Consider the following 12,877-nt stretch of genomic DNA (forward strand, 5'->3'; position numbering starts at 1 on the left):
CCACAATCTAATGATATTTTATAAATTTATATACATTTGTGGTTTTTTTTCTTATATTTATGTTGTTGTTATATAAATAGGAAAATGTATTAATTGTTCCAGAAAGTGAATGAACAAACCCATTGAAGGTTAGCTCTTTCATAACCTTAGAAGTCCTATACAACATAGGAAAATTAGATGAGCCATCACTCCAACAATTTGGTGAAGATCTTTTTAGGCACTTCTTAGATATAAAAATGAAAAGAGTGCTCATCCAACTCATATTACACCTGATTAGAAGGTAATGTACGACTACAAAACAAAATATCTTGGCCTTTAATATAGAAGGACATATTTCAAATTTTGGTCTCAAGGAATTTTGTTTAATAACAGGTTTAAATTGTAATTATTATCCTGTAGATGGTATCTATAGTGGAAAAAAATCAATAGACAACAGAATTAGGAACTTCTTTTTCAAGACAAATATGAAAATTATAAGGAGATAGCTCCAACCTACTTTTAATTTGTTAGGTTCTGACTCCAATATACCGATTGATGTAAAGGTCAAACTCGTACACTTGCATTTTTTAAAAAGCTTCCTAATTCCTACATAAGGACATAACAAAGTAAGTTGGAAACATTTAAAAATGTTAGACGATGAAGAAAAGTTTAGATCTTATCCATGGGTGAAGGAATTCTTATACAAGAGTACCTATGAGCGGAAGCGGATCTTCCCGATTTCATTATAACAGAATTTCCACACATACATTCTAACAAACAAATATGCATTGAAAACACTAATTACTGGCATGCTAAAAAAGATAAATACAAAAGACCGAGAGAACGTACCAGTTGAAAACTGTATTCACAAGAACTCGGTCTCACTGTGTGTGAACTTCTCTCACTCTCACTCGTCCAGCAAGAAAACGCCTAGTACCACCACTGTCGTTTACACGAATAGCAGCGCACGAACAACAAGTGAATGGGGACGACACCACCACTCAAAGCTCTCAGTATTCTCGGAGTGAGAATCCAAAGGGTGGACTTTGATGGAATTGGTAGAGGGGAGGAGGAAAAGCAATCGTGTACAATGAACAAACAAGTGGGAGAAAGGAGAAGACTATCGCATAGTCGGATGCTTAATCGTTTAGGTCGGGGTACACGATCATATAGAAAAAGCTAAGTGATCGTCTATCAAAAGATAAGCAATCGTTTAGTTACGCTCGGCGCGCTAAGCGATCGTCTAATAAAGGTAAGTGATCATTTAGATAATCGAGGGCGGTCATTTAGGCAATACGGCTGTGCAATCGTTTAGTAGATGGGCACTATCGTATAGGCTCTCAACACTAAGCGATTGTCTAGTAATCACACCGTGAGCGAATTAGCGTGTGTCTAGCAAAATGAAAACTATTTTCATTTTATTCTTCAGTTACTAAAACTGAATTCAACTTCTCATTATCGCATGAATCCGGAGAAAACTTCGGCTAATTATCTCATAACCACCTAATTAATAAAATAATGAATATAATCATATTAGAGTCTTAACCTATAGTTTGATATCATATATCAACTATAGTGTTTTCTCTTCTACTTGATATAAATCATATTTATATCCAACTTCCTCCAAAATAATGTATCTCATACATTTGGTCAATCATATCATACATAATTAACCAGTTCAATTATATCATATATAATTAAATTCCCTCCTGTCAATTTGAACATTTCAAACTAACCCAAAAACTGATTCTCAACTTGTATCAAAGCTACCAAGGGGACCTTATGAACCTATGGCTCGAAGCTCCAACGGTATGGGAATAGCTGACTAAACTCTTTAGCCACGAGATCCACCATCCATTAACTGTTAGACATTCCACTAAAGACTGATAGTTGAACTCTTCTTACCATAAATATATTTCTGTGTCCATTGGATATAACCAATCATGAGTACGATAACCCTTTACAGATGCTCGTAAGTACAGTTGGGTCAATTTATCGTTTTTCCCTTGTAGTTACATCTCACTTCTTAAGTACCACTGATCTCTCTAATGAACAATACAACATAGTCCAACTATGTGTGAACACCTCTCGAGCCATGAGAAGGTGTGTGGTGCCACATCGTTCAAGCCTTGGAATCAGACCTTAAGGGAGCTATCTATCTACTTGCCCCTGCTTTGGGGAAGGAGTGAATTCCATCTTGTGTAGTTGAGTTCCCACCTCCCAAATCAGACGAATCCCCAAAGTGGTAGGTTTGAGTCGCTGGCCTGGCCACTCGCACCCATGCAAATCAAAAGATTGCCCTCAATGGCAAGAGTTCCCAACTCACTTAAGATTGAGGTCATGTTATCTATGGTCATCCTAGTGAAGTGAAGTCTTTGTCATGGACGATGTTAATAACGAGACGTTAACACATCATGGTCAGGTCTTATACAAACTCTTTGTATAGGACGTCCCCGCTTGCATGTCCCTTATACGAATGACCAGAACCAAATCATCTGCGACAAGTCACAACACTTGTAACTATTTCACAAAGCGGGCCGCATCCGTAGCATTACCAGGGTAAAGTTTCCCTCTATATCCATATACTACAGACCATTTTGGTTATCACTTAAGACACGATCCACTTGTATGTCACCACATACATGCTTAAGTTACATAAAGACAACCAGGGATTTTAGTTTATTGGTTTGTGGTAATGCAAATAAAACATTCAGATGAGCAAAATCAAGATGTGAAGTAAATATCATATATTATACATCACAAGCGTTCGTACAAACTATTTACAAACTACAGGACACGAGACTTTAGGGCATCAACCCCAACAATGGGGTAGGGTGTCCTTTGAATTGACTGTAGAGTTTTTTTAAGAATGGTGTCATCAATAAGCCATCTTCAATTTTTCTCTAAGGATTTCCACTTACTTTGGTATATTGGGCTTTCGAGATTATACCAAGATTATCCAACCTTATTATTGGATTTGCACATAGAATAAAAAGTGATGGACCTAGAATTACTCAATGAAAATCTCAAGAACCTAATGATTGGCAACACATCAATAGAAATATTTTCAAAGCCACTGTTATAAGTCTTTTATCATTGTTATTTCCTTTATTTATATATTATAAGCCTATTATTAAATGATAGAAACTATCACTAAAAGATCAGTGACAGCTTCTATCACTGATAACTAACTAATGACATAGAAGATACAACTAATTTCAAGTTATTTTGAGCTATCGTGATAGCTTTTATCATTGATAGTATGTTATAATAGATAGAAGCAATCGATGATAGCTTGAAATCAGTGATTGTTTCTATAAACATGCTATCAAATAGTGATAGTATCACTAACATCTTTATTAAACTTTTAGTTTATTATTGCTTCATTAGTTCCAACTGAACAAGAATTACAATCACACTACTATGGGTATTTTGTAGAGCTGGCAACAAAGGAGATGGAGATTGAAAAGGAAAAAGAAAAAGAATGGAAATAAATATCAATTGGAAGAAAATAACATCACTACAAGAAGGAATTGACTAACTAAAAAAAAGAATAAGAAGACATTAAGAATGACATACATGAAAAATATAAGGAGATTCTTAATATACTGAGCCACATAAAATAAGCTTCAGTGATCAACGTCCACAAAAAGAAGAAGGTGGTGACAAGCAATCTCAAGAATCTCTTGAGAAGAACAAAGCGCTATCATATAGTTTGAAGCTTTTTAGATGCAAGTTTAGAACTTATAGATGTTGGAGGCAAAGAGGTAAAATTTGTATTTTTTTTTTTTTATATAAAAAAGTACAATAACATAAATGATATATGCATGCAGAATGAAGTTGAAATTGCTAAGGAGAAGGAGGTTTAAGAAAAGGGCGCTCAAGAAATTGAAGACAAGGAGGTTGAAGAGAATGAAAAGTAGAAACAATTGCAAGATGAAGAAAAAGATCTTGAAGATGAAGAGAAAGAAAAAAAAGATAAAGATAAAGAAAAGGAAGAGTACGTAGATAAAGAACATATGACCAAAAAGAAGGTAAGCATTGATTGCTTGATGTTTTTCAGTGTAGGATTAGCCTCCTATCAATGATATCTGACATCACTGATAACATACTATCAATGATAGCATCTATCAGTGATAGTATAAATGATAGGAAGCTTTATTTACTTTACTGATAGCATTTTGATAGATGTTATGTTATTTTTTATTCCATGATTTCATATTATTGAAAAGACTCTTAAAAAGAGCCTAAAAAAAAAATAGACCAAAGGTTGTAGTTGAAAATATGGAGGAGCTTGTTATGGAGAAGAGACCGAAGAAACAAGCAAAATTAACCAAGAAAATTTTGAAGAATGCAAAAAATCTAAAAAAGGACAAAAAAGTCTCTCCAAACATGTCTCCCAAGGTGTATTCTAAGGTGTCTTCAAGCAAAGCTACAAGGCATTCTCCAAGGTGGAAGGATGACGCTCCAAGCTTTGATCTCAAATTACCACAACTTTGATTTCTGTTTCTTTGAAAATGAATAGTCTTTTGTTTTTGTGACAATGATTGTTGTTTTTGTGACAATAAATAGACTTGATTCCTATTTCTTTGACAATAGAAAGACTTTTATTTTTGTGACAATAGATAGACTTTGATTCCCGTTTCTTTGACAATAGATAGACTTTATGCTTATGATTTTCTTGGAAATTAGATTATTATTTTACATGAAATTTTTATTTTGAAATGCATATCAATCTTTCAAAAATGAGATTGATATAGCTACAGCTTTCAATTTATTTCAGTGTTCTTCAACAAGTTTTTCGGTTATTCAAAATTTAAACATAGCTACATAGCTTCTATCACTGATAACATGGTATTAGTAATTGTTAGACAAGTACCAACACACAGCAAAAGCGACGTGGATCAATAATCACTCTAATTGATTAATTTTGGCAGAAAAGAAAACATGCTCAAACAGAATTTAATGAATTTCAAGACATACCTTTGAAGAACTGTTGAAATCTTGATTTCCAGCTACAAATTTCTCCAAATCTTTGTGCAGACCACCATAAGATCTTCCCTACTATTCTCTTGGTGCTCTAGTTTGAGTTGTGAGACTCAAAATAAGTTGGAATCAAAGAGAATTTGGAGAATACTCACTGTAGCAACCCAATGAAGAACACCTTCTTCTACTCGAATTTTTCAGAAAAATTCAATCGGTTGCAACCACTTCAACTTCACTCAAATCTCTTCAGTATATGGTAGACTATCATGCAAAGAGATTTGCTGCATGAGATGCAGCTCATACTTGGAGTAATTGAAGATTGAAGATAATGGGTTCTTTGTGAGCTAGTTTGATGATGAAGTTGAAAAAACCATTTTTCCTTTTTGTGTAATTTTCTATTTCCAAAATCCAAAATTGATTTTAAAATCATATTTATTTCTAAAATCAAAATTTAATAATTTTACAAATTAATTTCATAAATTAATTTTCTAATAAAATTAATAAATAATTATTTAAACAATTTAAATAATTCTAATTAATTTAATATCCAATATTAAATTAAATTTACACAATTTCATATTTATATATTTAAATCATATTTAAATATATATTCTCCAATTTCGTTTGATTCTAATTTGAGCGGTTCAAATTAACTTATCACGCTACTCTAGAGTTAATCCATTTTCGAGCTAGTAGAGGGACCTCGTGGACCTACAGATCATGGGCTCCCACGATCTGAGATTAATTGGTAAACTCATTAGATCGATTTAACCTCTATTCGTTAACTAATGGGTCACTTCACTAAAGCCCCTAAAGCTCATAGTTGAACTCCTCTCACTGTAGATATATTATGTCCACTCGATATAACCATGATTAGTAAGTCAACCTTTCACAGGTTGTTCGTAATAACAGCTGAGTCGAATCTCTGTTTTTCCCCCGAAATTACCTCTTGTTCCTTAAGTCCCCACTGATCCCTTAATGAACAGTTGTTTTTTCATCCAATCAACAAAATCGAATCCCTCTTGGGCCAGTGAGAGGGCGGGGCCCCTTGTTCAATACCAAGAATCAACACTTAAGGGAACAACCTCTCTACTATCCTAAAAGCGGGTAGGAGTGAATTCCATCTTGCACCCTATGTCCCTAGCTATCTATCTAGTCTTACCCTTGAAATAGGAGGTTTATTGAGTCGACGTTGTTGAGCCAACCCTCACCTATGCAAATCTAAGGATAATTCCAAATAAACAAGAGTTCATAGTTAGCTCAGGATTAAAGTCAAATTACCTAGATCATCGCTTTGAAATAGTCAGTCTTAAACAGTAAACAATGTTATAAAGTAAGAGTGGTTAATTTCGGGGTTCGATCTTGTACAAATACTTTTGCACAAGGACACCCCACTCCTCATGTCCCAACATGAACGAATTGGGATTACTTCGTTTGTAGCACTTTACAACTCCTTGTAACAACTACAGAGCAGGCCGCATCCAATAGTATTACCAAAATAAGGTGCCCAGCCTTATTCATATACTATAGATCATTTTGACTATTTACTCGAACCTGATCCATCTTTATGTCTCCACATAGAGTTCAAGTACTCATCCAATAGTCAAGGGACTTTCAAGTTTATTGGATTTCTATTAAGCAAAACATCTATTCAATAACACCTTATTGAATTTTCAAAATAAGTTCAATTGTTTACATACCACGAGTTTTAGAATATAAAACCCAACAGTAATAGACATGTTACCAGTGATAAAAGCTATCACTAATAGTTTTTCTTTATCATTAATGCAAAAAATGCTTATTTTTTAGTATAGTTACTTTTGTTGAAATAATTTCTTGGTGAGAGAATACATTTATTTCATTTAGATATTTAGATAGATAAAGTGGATGAAATAAATTATTCACTTCAAGAATTAAACACTTGAGATCACTGATAGAAGGTATCACTGACAACATGATATCAGCGATAGAAGCTATTACTGATAGCTTGATATCAATGACAGCTAAGTATAGAGAAATATCACAAGTTTCTTTCTTTTCGGTGGCTAAAGCAAAACAAAAGCATCATATTGGCTAAAGAATATAGATATACCAACAACAAAGTCTATTTCACTAGTTATCGTTGATAACTTGACAAAACATTAGTAAGAAAATAAGTTGTCTCACTATATAATGGATACATTGATGATAAACATAAGTAAGAAGCTATCTCACTGTATAATGGAAATTAATGACAAACATCAATAACAAGCTGTCTCACTATCATTGATAAATTGATGACAAACATCAGTAACAAAACAAGCTTCTTCATGAAGTAACTAATGGAAATTTGCATGTCCTACAATTGTGGTCATGACGATGGCTCGTCTGCACTTTGAGCTGCTTTTCTTTTCACCAATTAACAATATTCTTTGTTTCCGTGGCCATCTAGGTGGACGTTGAACTATTAGAGGTAATATATCCACACTAACATCAACAGATTTGCAGTCAAAATGATTTCCAATAGGATAAATTGATCCTTTATAAGTTTATAATAATGTACTAAAAAAATAATAGTTCGATACAAAAGCATATATATCTAAATTTAATTCACGAGCAACACGAGCATGAGCATATGGAATCTCCACCAAATCCCAAACACAACAACTACATGATATAGAGGCCAAATTTACCATAAAATGATTTTCTCCATCAATTAATTTAGATACTTTATTGTTAATAGGATCAACCTGAAAAACAAAACAATCAACAAAATGTAATCAACTAAGTGAACTGATGGCATGTCATTGAAAACTAAAATATAAATAAAAATGTAAGTGATACTATCCCTACCTGATGAAATGTTTTCAAGCTATTAATGATTTCAAGCTATCAGTGATTGCTTCATCACTGATAACATGTTATCAATGATAGAGGCTATCACTGATAAATTGAAATTAATGATATTTTCTACTGGCTAATTTTGTACCTTGAAGCATCTGCCTGATTGTGTTGCTCTCACAACTCAGATTCTGCCCGACTAGTCAAAATGGTCTCATGGATAATGCTAATTGACCTTTTTTATAAAACTAATTTTGAAGCATTTTTCTAATGGAATCAAGTAATAATGAAACAGGGAACTCCCTAGGCTTTTTCAAAATATTATTCAAGCACTCTGAAATATTTGTAGTCATCATATTATACCTTCTTCTCCTAGAATGTGTACGTGCCCACTTCTGAAAACCAAGTTTACCGAGATATTCTCGAATAGTAGGATATATCGATTTCATCCATTTCATATAAAACTCAAATTTATCAATTGTATAAGCTTTTGCACAACTATAATATATGTCATCAATTAAAGGATCCTTATAAGTCAACTTCATATTTTGCAAAAGTTGTCGTAGACAAACACGATACTCAATAGTTGGAAAAACATTCATAACACCTTTTGGGATGCTAAAATGTTGTTCGGAAATAATGACCAATCCTTTCTGTTGATCGAAACTTTTCTTTAGATTCTTAAAAAACCATCTCCATGATGCATCATTTTCAGAGTCAACAATACTCAAAGCAAGTGGAAAAATCTGATTGTTACTATCAATTGTTGAAGCCGTCAAAAGAGTCTCAGCATACTTACATTTCAAGAACGTGCCATCAACCGATATATTAGGTCTACAAAGCTTCCAACCCTTAATTGACGCTCCAATAGCTATATAACAATACTTAAAATGACCATTTATGTCAGCTTCATAGGCAATGAATAAAATAAGATGAACATGAAAATAAATAAGTAAGTCAGATTACAAAAGGTATATAATTGATTGATGCCTATCGGCGATAGCTTCTATCACTGGTTGGAATCTATCACCAATAACTCCATCATTTTCATGTTATCGGTGATGGAAGCTATCAGTGATAGAAGCTATCACTGATAGACCATACAACATGCTAACAAGTTGGAAACAAGAAAATAAACTTGGATTCTTTTCTTCTAACTTCATAAAAAAACTTTGGAATCAAAGCATATGATTCACGTGTCTCGCCTTTCAAAGACTTCATTATTTGTTCATTTTCCCTCCATGCTATATAATAGCTAATATTTACTCCAAATTCCTTACGGACTTTATTTACAATATCACTAGGAGTTAAGGTATGAGAAGAACTAAATCTAAAATCATTTTTCAAACATTAAGCTATTAAAAATGAGGAAGCTTGCCTATGAGAAGTTTGAATACTTTTTATAGAACAATCATGAATATCAATAAACTTCCTAAGCATCCACAAAACACTGCGCTTGTAACGGAATGCCCTCACATGCCATTGATAACCATTTTGAACACATCAAAACACAATTGCCCTTGAATTTGATGTTACAGTTTTAAATTCAAAATTCTTCTCGACTGTTATCAAGTAAAAGCAATTTGATGAAATCTCTTTACTAAAAAACACATTCTTTTCTTTCGAATCACGAGCAATATGTATATCCATAATTACTTGTAAATCAACATCATCAATCATAAGCGTAAAGAAGGAACAACAGATAAATAATTCTCAGCTCCACTAAAAACAACATTAGAAGACACTTCCAAACATGAACTAGTGACAGGAGTAACCAAAGGATGTTTTGTATTATGTTCCTTCACTAAAGGCAAAAACCAAGCTACATCCTTATCTTCACGAATTTGAACTACATTTTGAACTTCATTCATAACAAAATCTAATAAAGTTGAAAGTTTTATAGAAGAAGTAGATGTGTCCAAACAAATCTCCTTTAGTGTTAAACCCACAAAATGTTCAAAAACCATTATATCATTTACTAAAACTCCAGTAGATTTGCAATTCACATAACAATGTTTTTCATTCCATATTCCACTATGAAAAACAACTATTGGAATAACCATGTTCTAAAATTCCTACAAAAGTAAAACAAAAACTCTTGGTAACAATATCATTAGGTTCTAATATCTATCCAAAGAAAATATAAACCTATCACTATCACTGATAACAGTCACTATATTCTATCAGTGATAGTCATTATCAATGATAGCCAACTGATATCTTCTGATTGGTGACAGTAGCTTCTAAATCCTAAGTTAGTACAGTGAAAATTGCAAAAAATCATAAATGACAAACAAAAAGACAAAGTAGCCATAATATCAAACCTAAAAATATCAAACATCAAAATAGATATGTTTCTAGAAATATTATACAATTTATATATATATATATATATATATTAAAGAAAAGAGTGAAGAATGCAAACATCAAAATAATTAAAGAAAAGGGTGAAGAATGCAAACTCTAACTTAATTAATCAATAAAAACTCAAAATATCAAAGAAAAACTGAACAACGCAATGAAAAAAGCAAAACTATATGAAAGCACAACAAACTTCCTTCAAAATCTACTCTATTCACAATGAGCTAAAGAAATCATTAGATTCTTGAGAAAAGGAGAAAAAAAATATTAAATGACCTGAAGAAATAAAAAAAGAAAAAAAAAACGTTCAAAGAAAAATAACTCACGGTTGAAGATGCAATAGGGAAAAGGAAAACGAACGCACGAATTGGAATTGGCCGTAGTATCACAAAGAGATTGAATCAGAGAGCTTCACGATTTTGAATTTGTCGATCATTTGCATACCTGAAATGAAGACGTGAGAATGAAATTAGAAATGTAAAAAAGGAAAATTAATAAAGGGAAAGCGAGTGTAAATTTGGAATTTTTAAAAAACCAATACCTTGACCCGTCAACATTTACTATATTAGCAAATATTTCAAACATGGAATATAGGATAAGTTTTTTTCCCTGTTTGTATTATTTGATACAAATTTCCATAAAAAAATCACATCATAATTTTCTTTTTAAACTTAATCAACTAAAAGTGGATGTTAAATACCAAAATGAGCATTAGTAGAATCTTGGGGGCAAAAGTGTACAATATTGAAATTTAAGAATCAAATAAAAATTAAACTAAAAGTTTTAGGGGAAATATGTAATATTTTAAAACTTAGGGGTCCACTAAAAATCAAACTGAAAATTCAAGAGTACAAGTAAAATATTTTGAAACCTATGAAAATAGAAATTAGATTCAAAACAAAAATAGGGAACGAAAGGGTATTTTTCCCATGTCTTTTCACTAAAAAAATACTTATTAAAAACAACATTCACTTAAAGGCATATTCTAGAAAACAAATTTCAAAATACATTTGAAGAAAGTTTAAATAATTTGCCAGGGTTGTTTTCAAATAAAGGAAAATAAGTCAATTTATTTATAAATATAACAAAATATCGCCGTCTATTAGTGATTGACCGCGATAGACATCTACATAGATATTTATTGCTATCTATCGACTTCTACAGTATCAGTGATAGATGTCTATCGCAGTCTACCTCGACTTATCATTGATAAACAATGATTTTTTGCTATACTTGAAAATATTTTCAATAGGTTTACCATTTAAAACAATTAACCTTTAAAATAAGGTTAAATTACTATCATTTTTTTTTATAAAGTATCTCAATTCTTATAAAAGTAGCAATATTTATCATTGACTTTTCATAAATATTCAAAATTATTTTTAAAATGTAAATTCATTAGGTTGGAGAAAAATTAGTATCTACAATTATATAAGAGTGACTTAAAATGGAACGATCTAAATTTTCATTCCAAATCATTGCCACTCTATTCCAAGTCTCAATTTTCTTATGCGCCATCATTTTTTTTATTCCAAACAAAAATTTAAAATATTTATAAGGGTCAATTTAAAACAACAAGAACATTCCAAAATAAATGAAAAGGGTTGAGAGTATTCCTTTTTATATATAATTTAGCGAAAATAAAATAGTAGAAGGAAAAAAGAAAAGAAAAGAAAAAAAGAGAGAAAAAGGAAGGGAAGAAAAGTTATAAAAAATATTTGATGATGTCTTATCCTAAAACCTAAAGACTAAAGTAGCACATTCAAGCTTGTCCAAGTGCTTGATCCAGCATGTTGACAAAAAGTAGAGAATGTTTCTCGTGGATGGCACGTGCCTTGCCTCCCACAAGGCAAAAATAACAATTTTATTTTTATTTTTGGAAAAACAAGGAGAAAAGCTTAGAGTGCCACTTGGGTAACCAAGATAGTTGCTCGATAAAAATAGGTTTCGGCAATTTTTAATTATTTTTTTCCCTATCCATATAAAAAAGGAGGGATGCATCCTAATCATTTCCCGAAAAACACTCTAATTTTCCCAATAAAATGATATTAATATTAACTTTTAGCAAAAATATTAATTTATACCCTTAATTTAGATGTATTTGTTCACATGAGATTTCAATAAATAAAATTTAATTCGTGAAAATGAATTTGATTTTATTAATTTGTAGTATAAGTGTTACCGTCTCTAATGTTATCTTCTGATTCTTTCCTTCGAATGCATAAACTTTAAGTTTGATGATCTCCTTGGAGGATCGACCTTTGGATTTATGATCTTCTTGGATGATTTGGATGATCGATCTCTAGCTTGATAATCTTCTCGGAGGATTGGCCTTTGGGAATCAATGCATGAATGACTTTCAAAGGTAATTGATATACTTTTGAAAACTCAATGTTTAAATTGATACAATTATGAGGTTTAGGATTTTAATCGATATACAACTCCCAAAATTTAGTGGTATGACTAGATATTTGTCCTAATTATTATTATTTAACTTCAATCTCAATTCTAAAAAAGATTGAAGTATCGATTATAATCATACCTATACTAAAGTAATTAAGTTCTCATTTCTAATCATTAGGTTTTCTACTTTTAATTTATGAAAATCAAGCTTACAAATACTTCACCCACTTCTAATTTTTTTGGTTTTTTTAATCTATTTTTTACTGATCTTTTAAAAAACTAAGTCAATTTTAACGGTTACTTTTATATCAAAACTCTTTGTATATTT

This window comes from Benincasa hispida, chromosome 7, assembly GCF_027475165.1.
Source record: "Benincasa hispida cultivar pf3 chromosome 7, pf3_genome.v1.1, whole genome shotgun sequence".
NCBI lineage: Eukaryota > Viridiplantae > Streptophyta > Magnoliopsida > Cucurbitales > Cucurbitaceae > Benincasa > Benincasa hispida.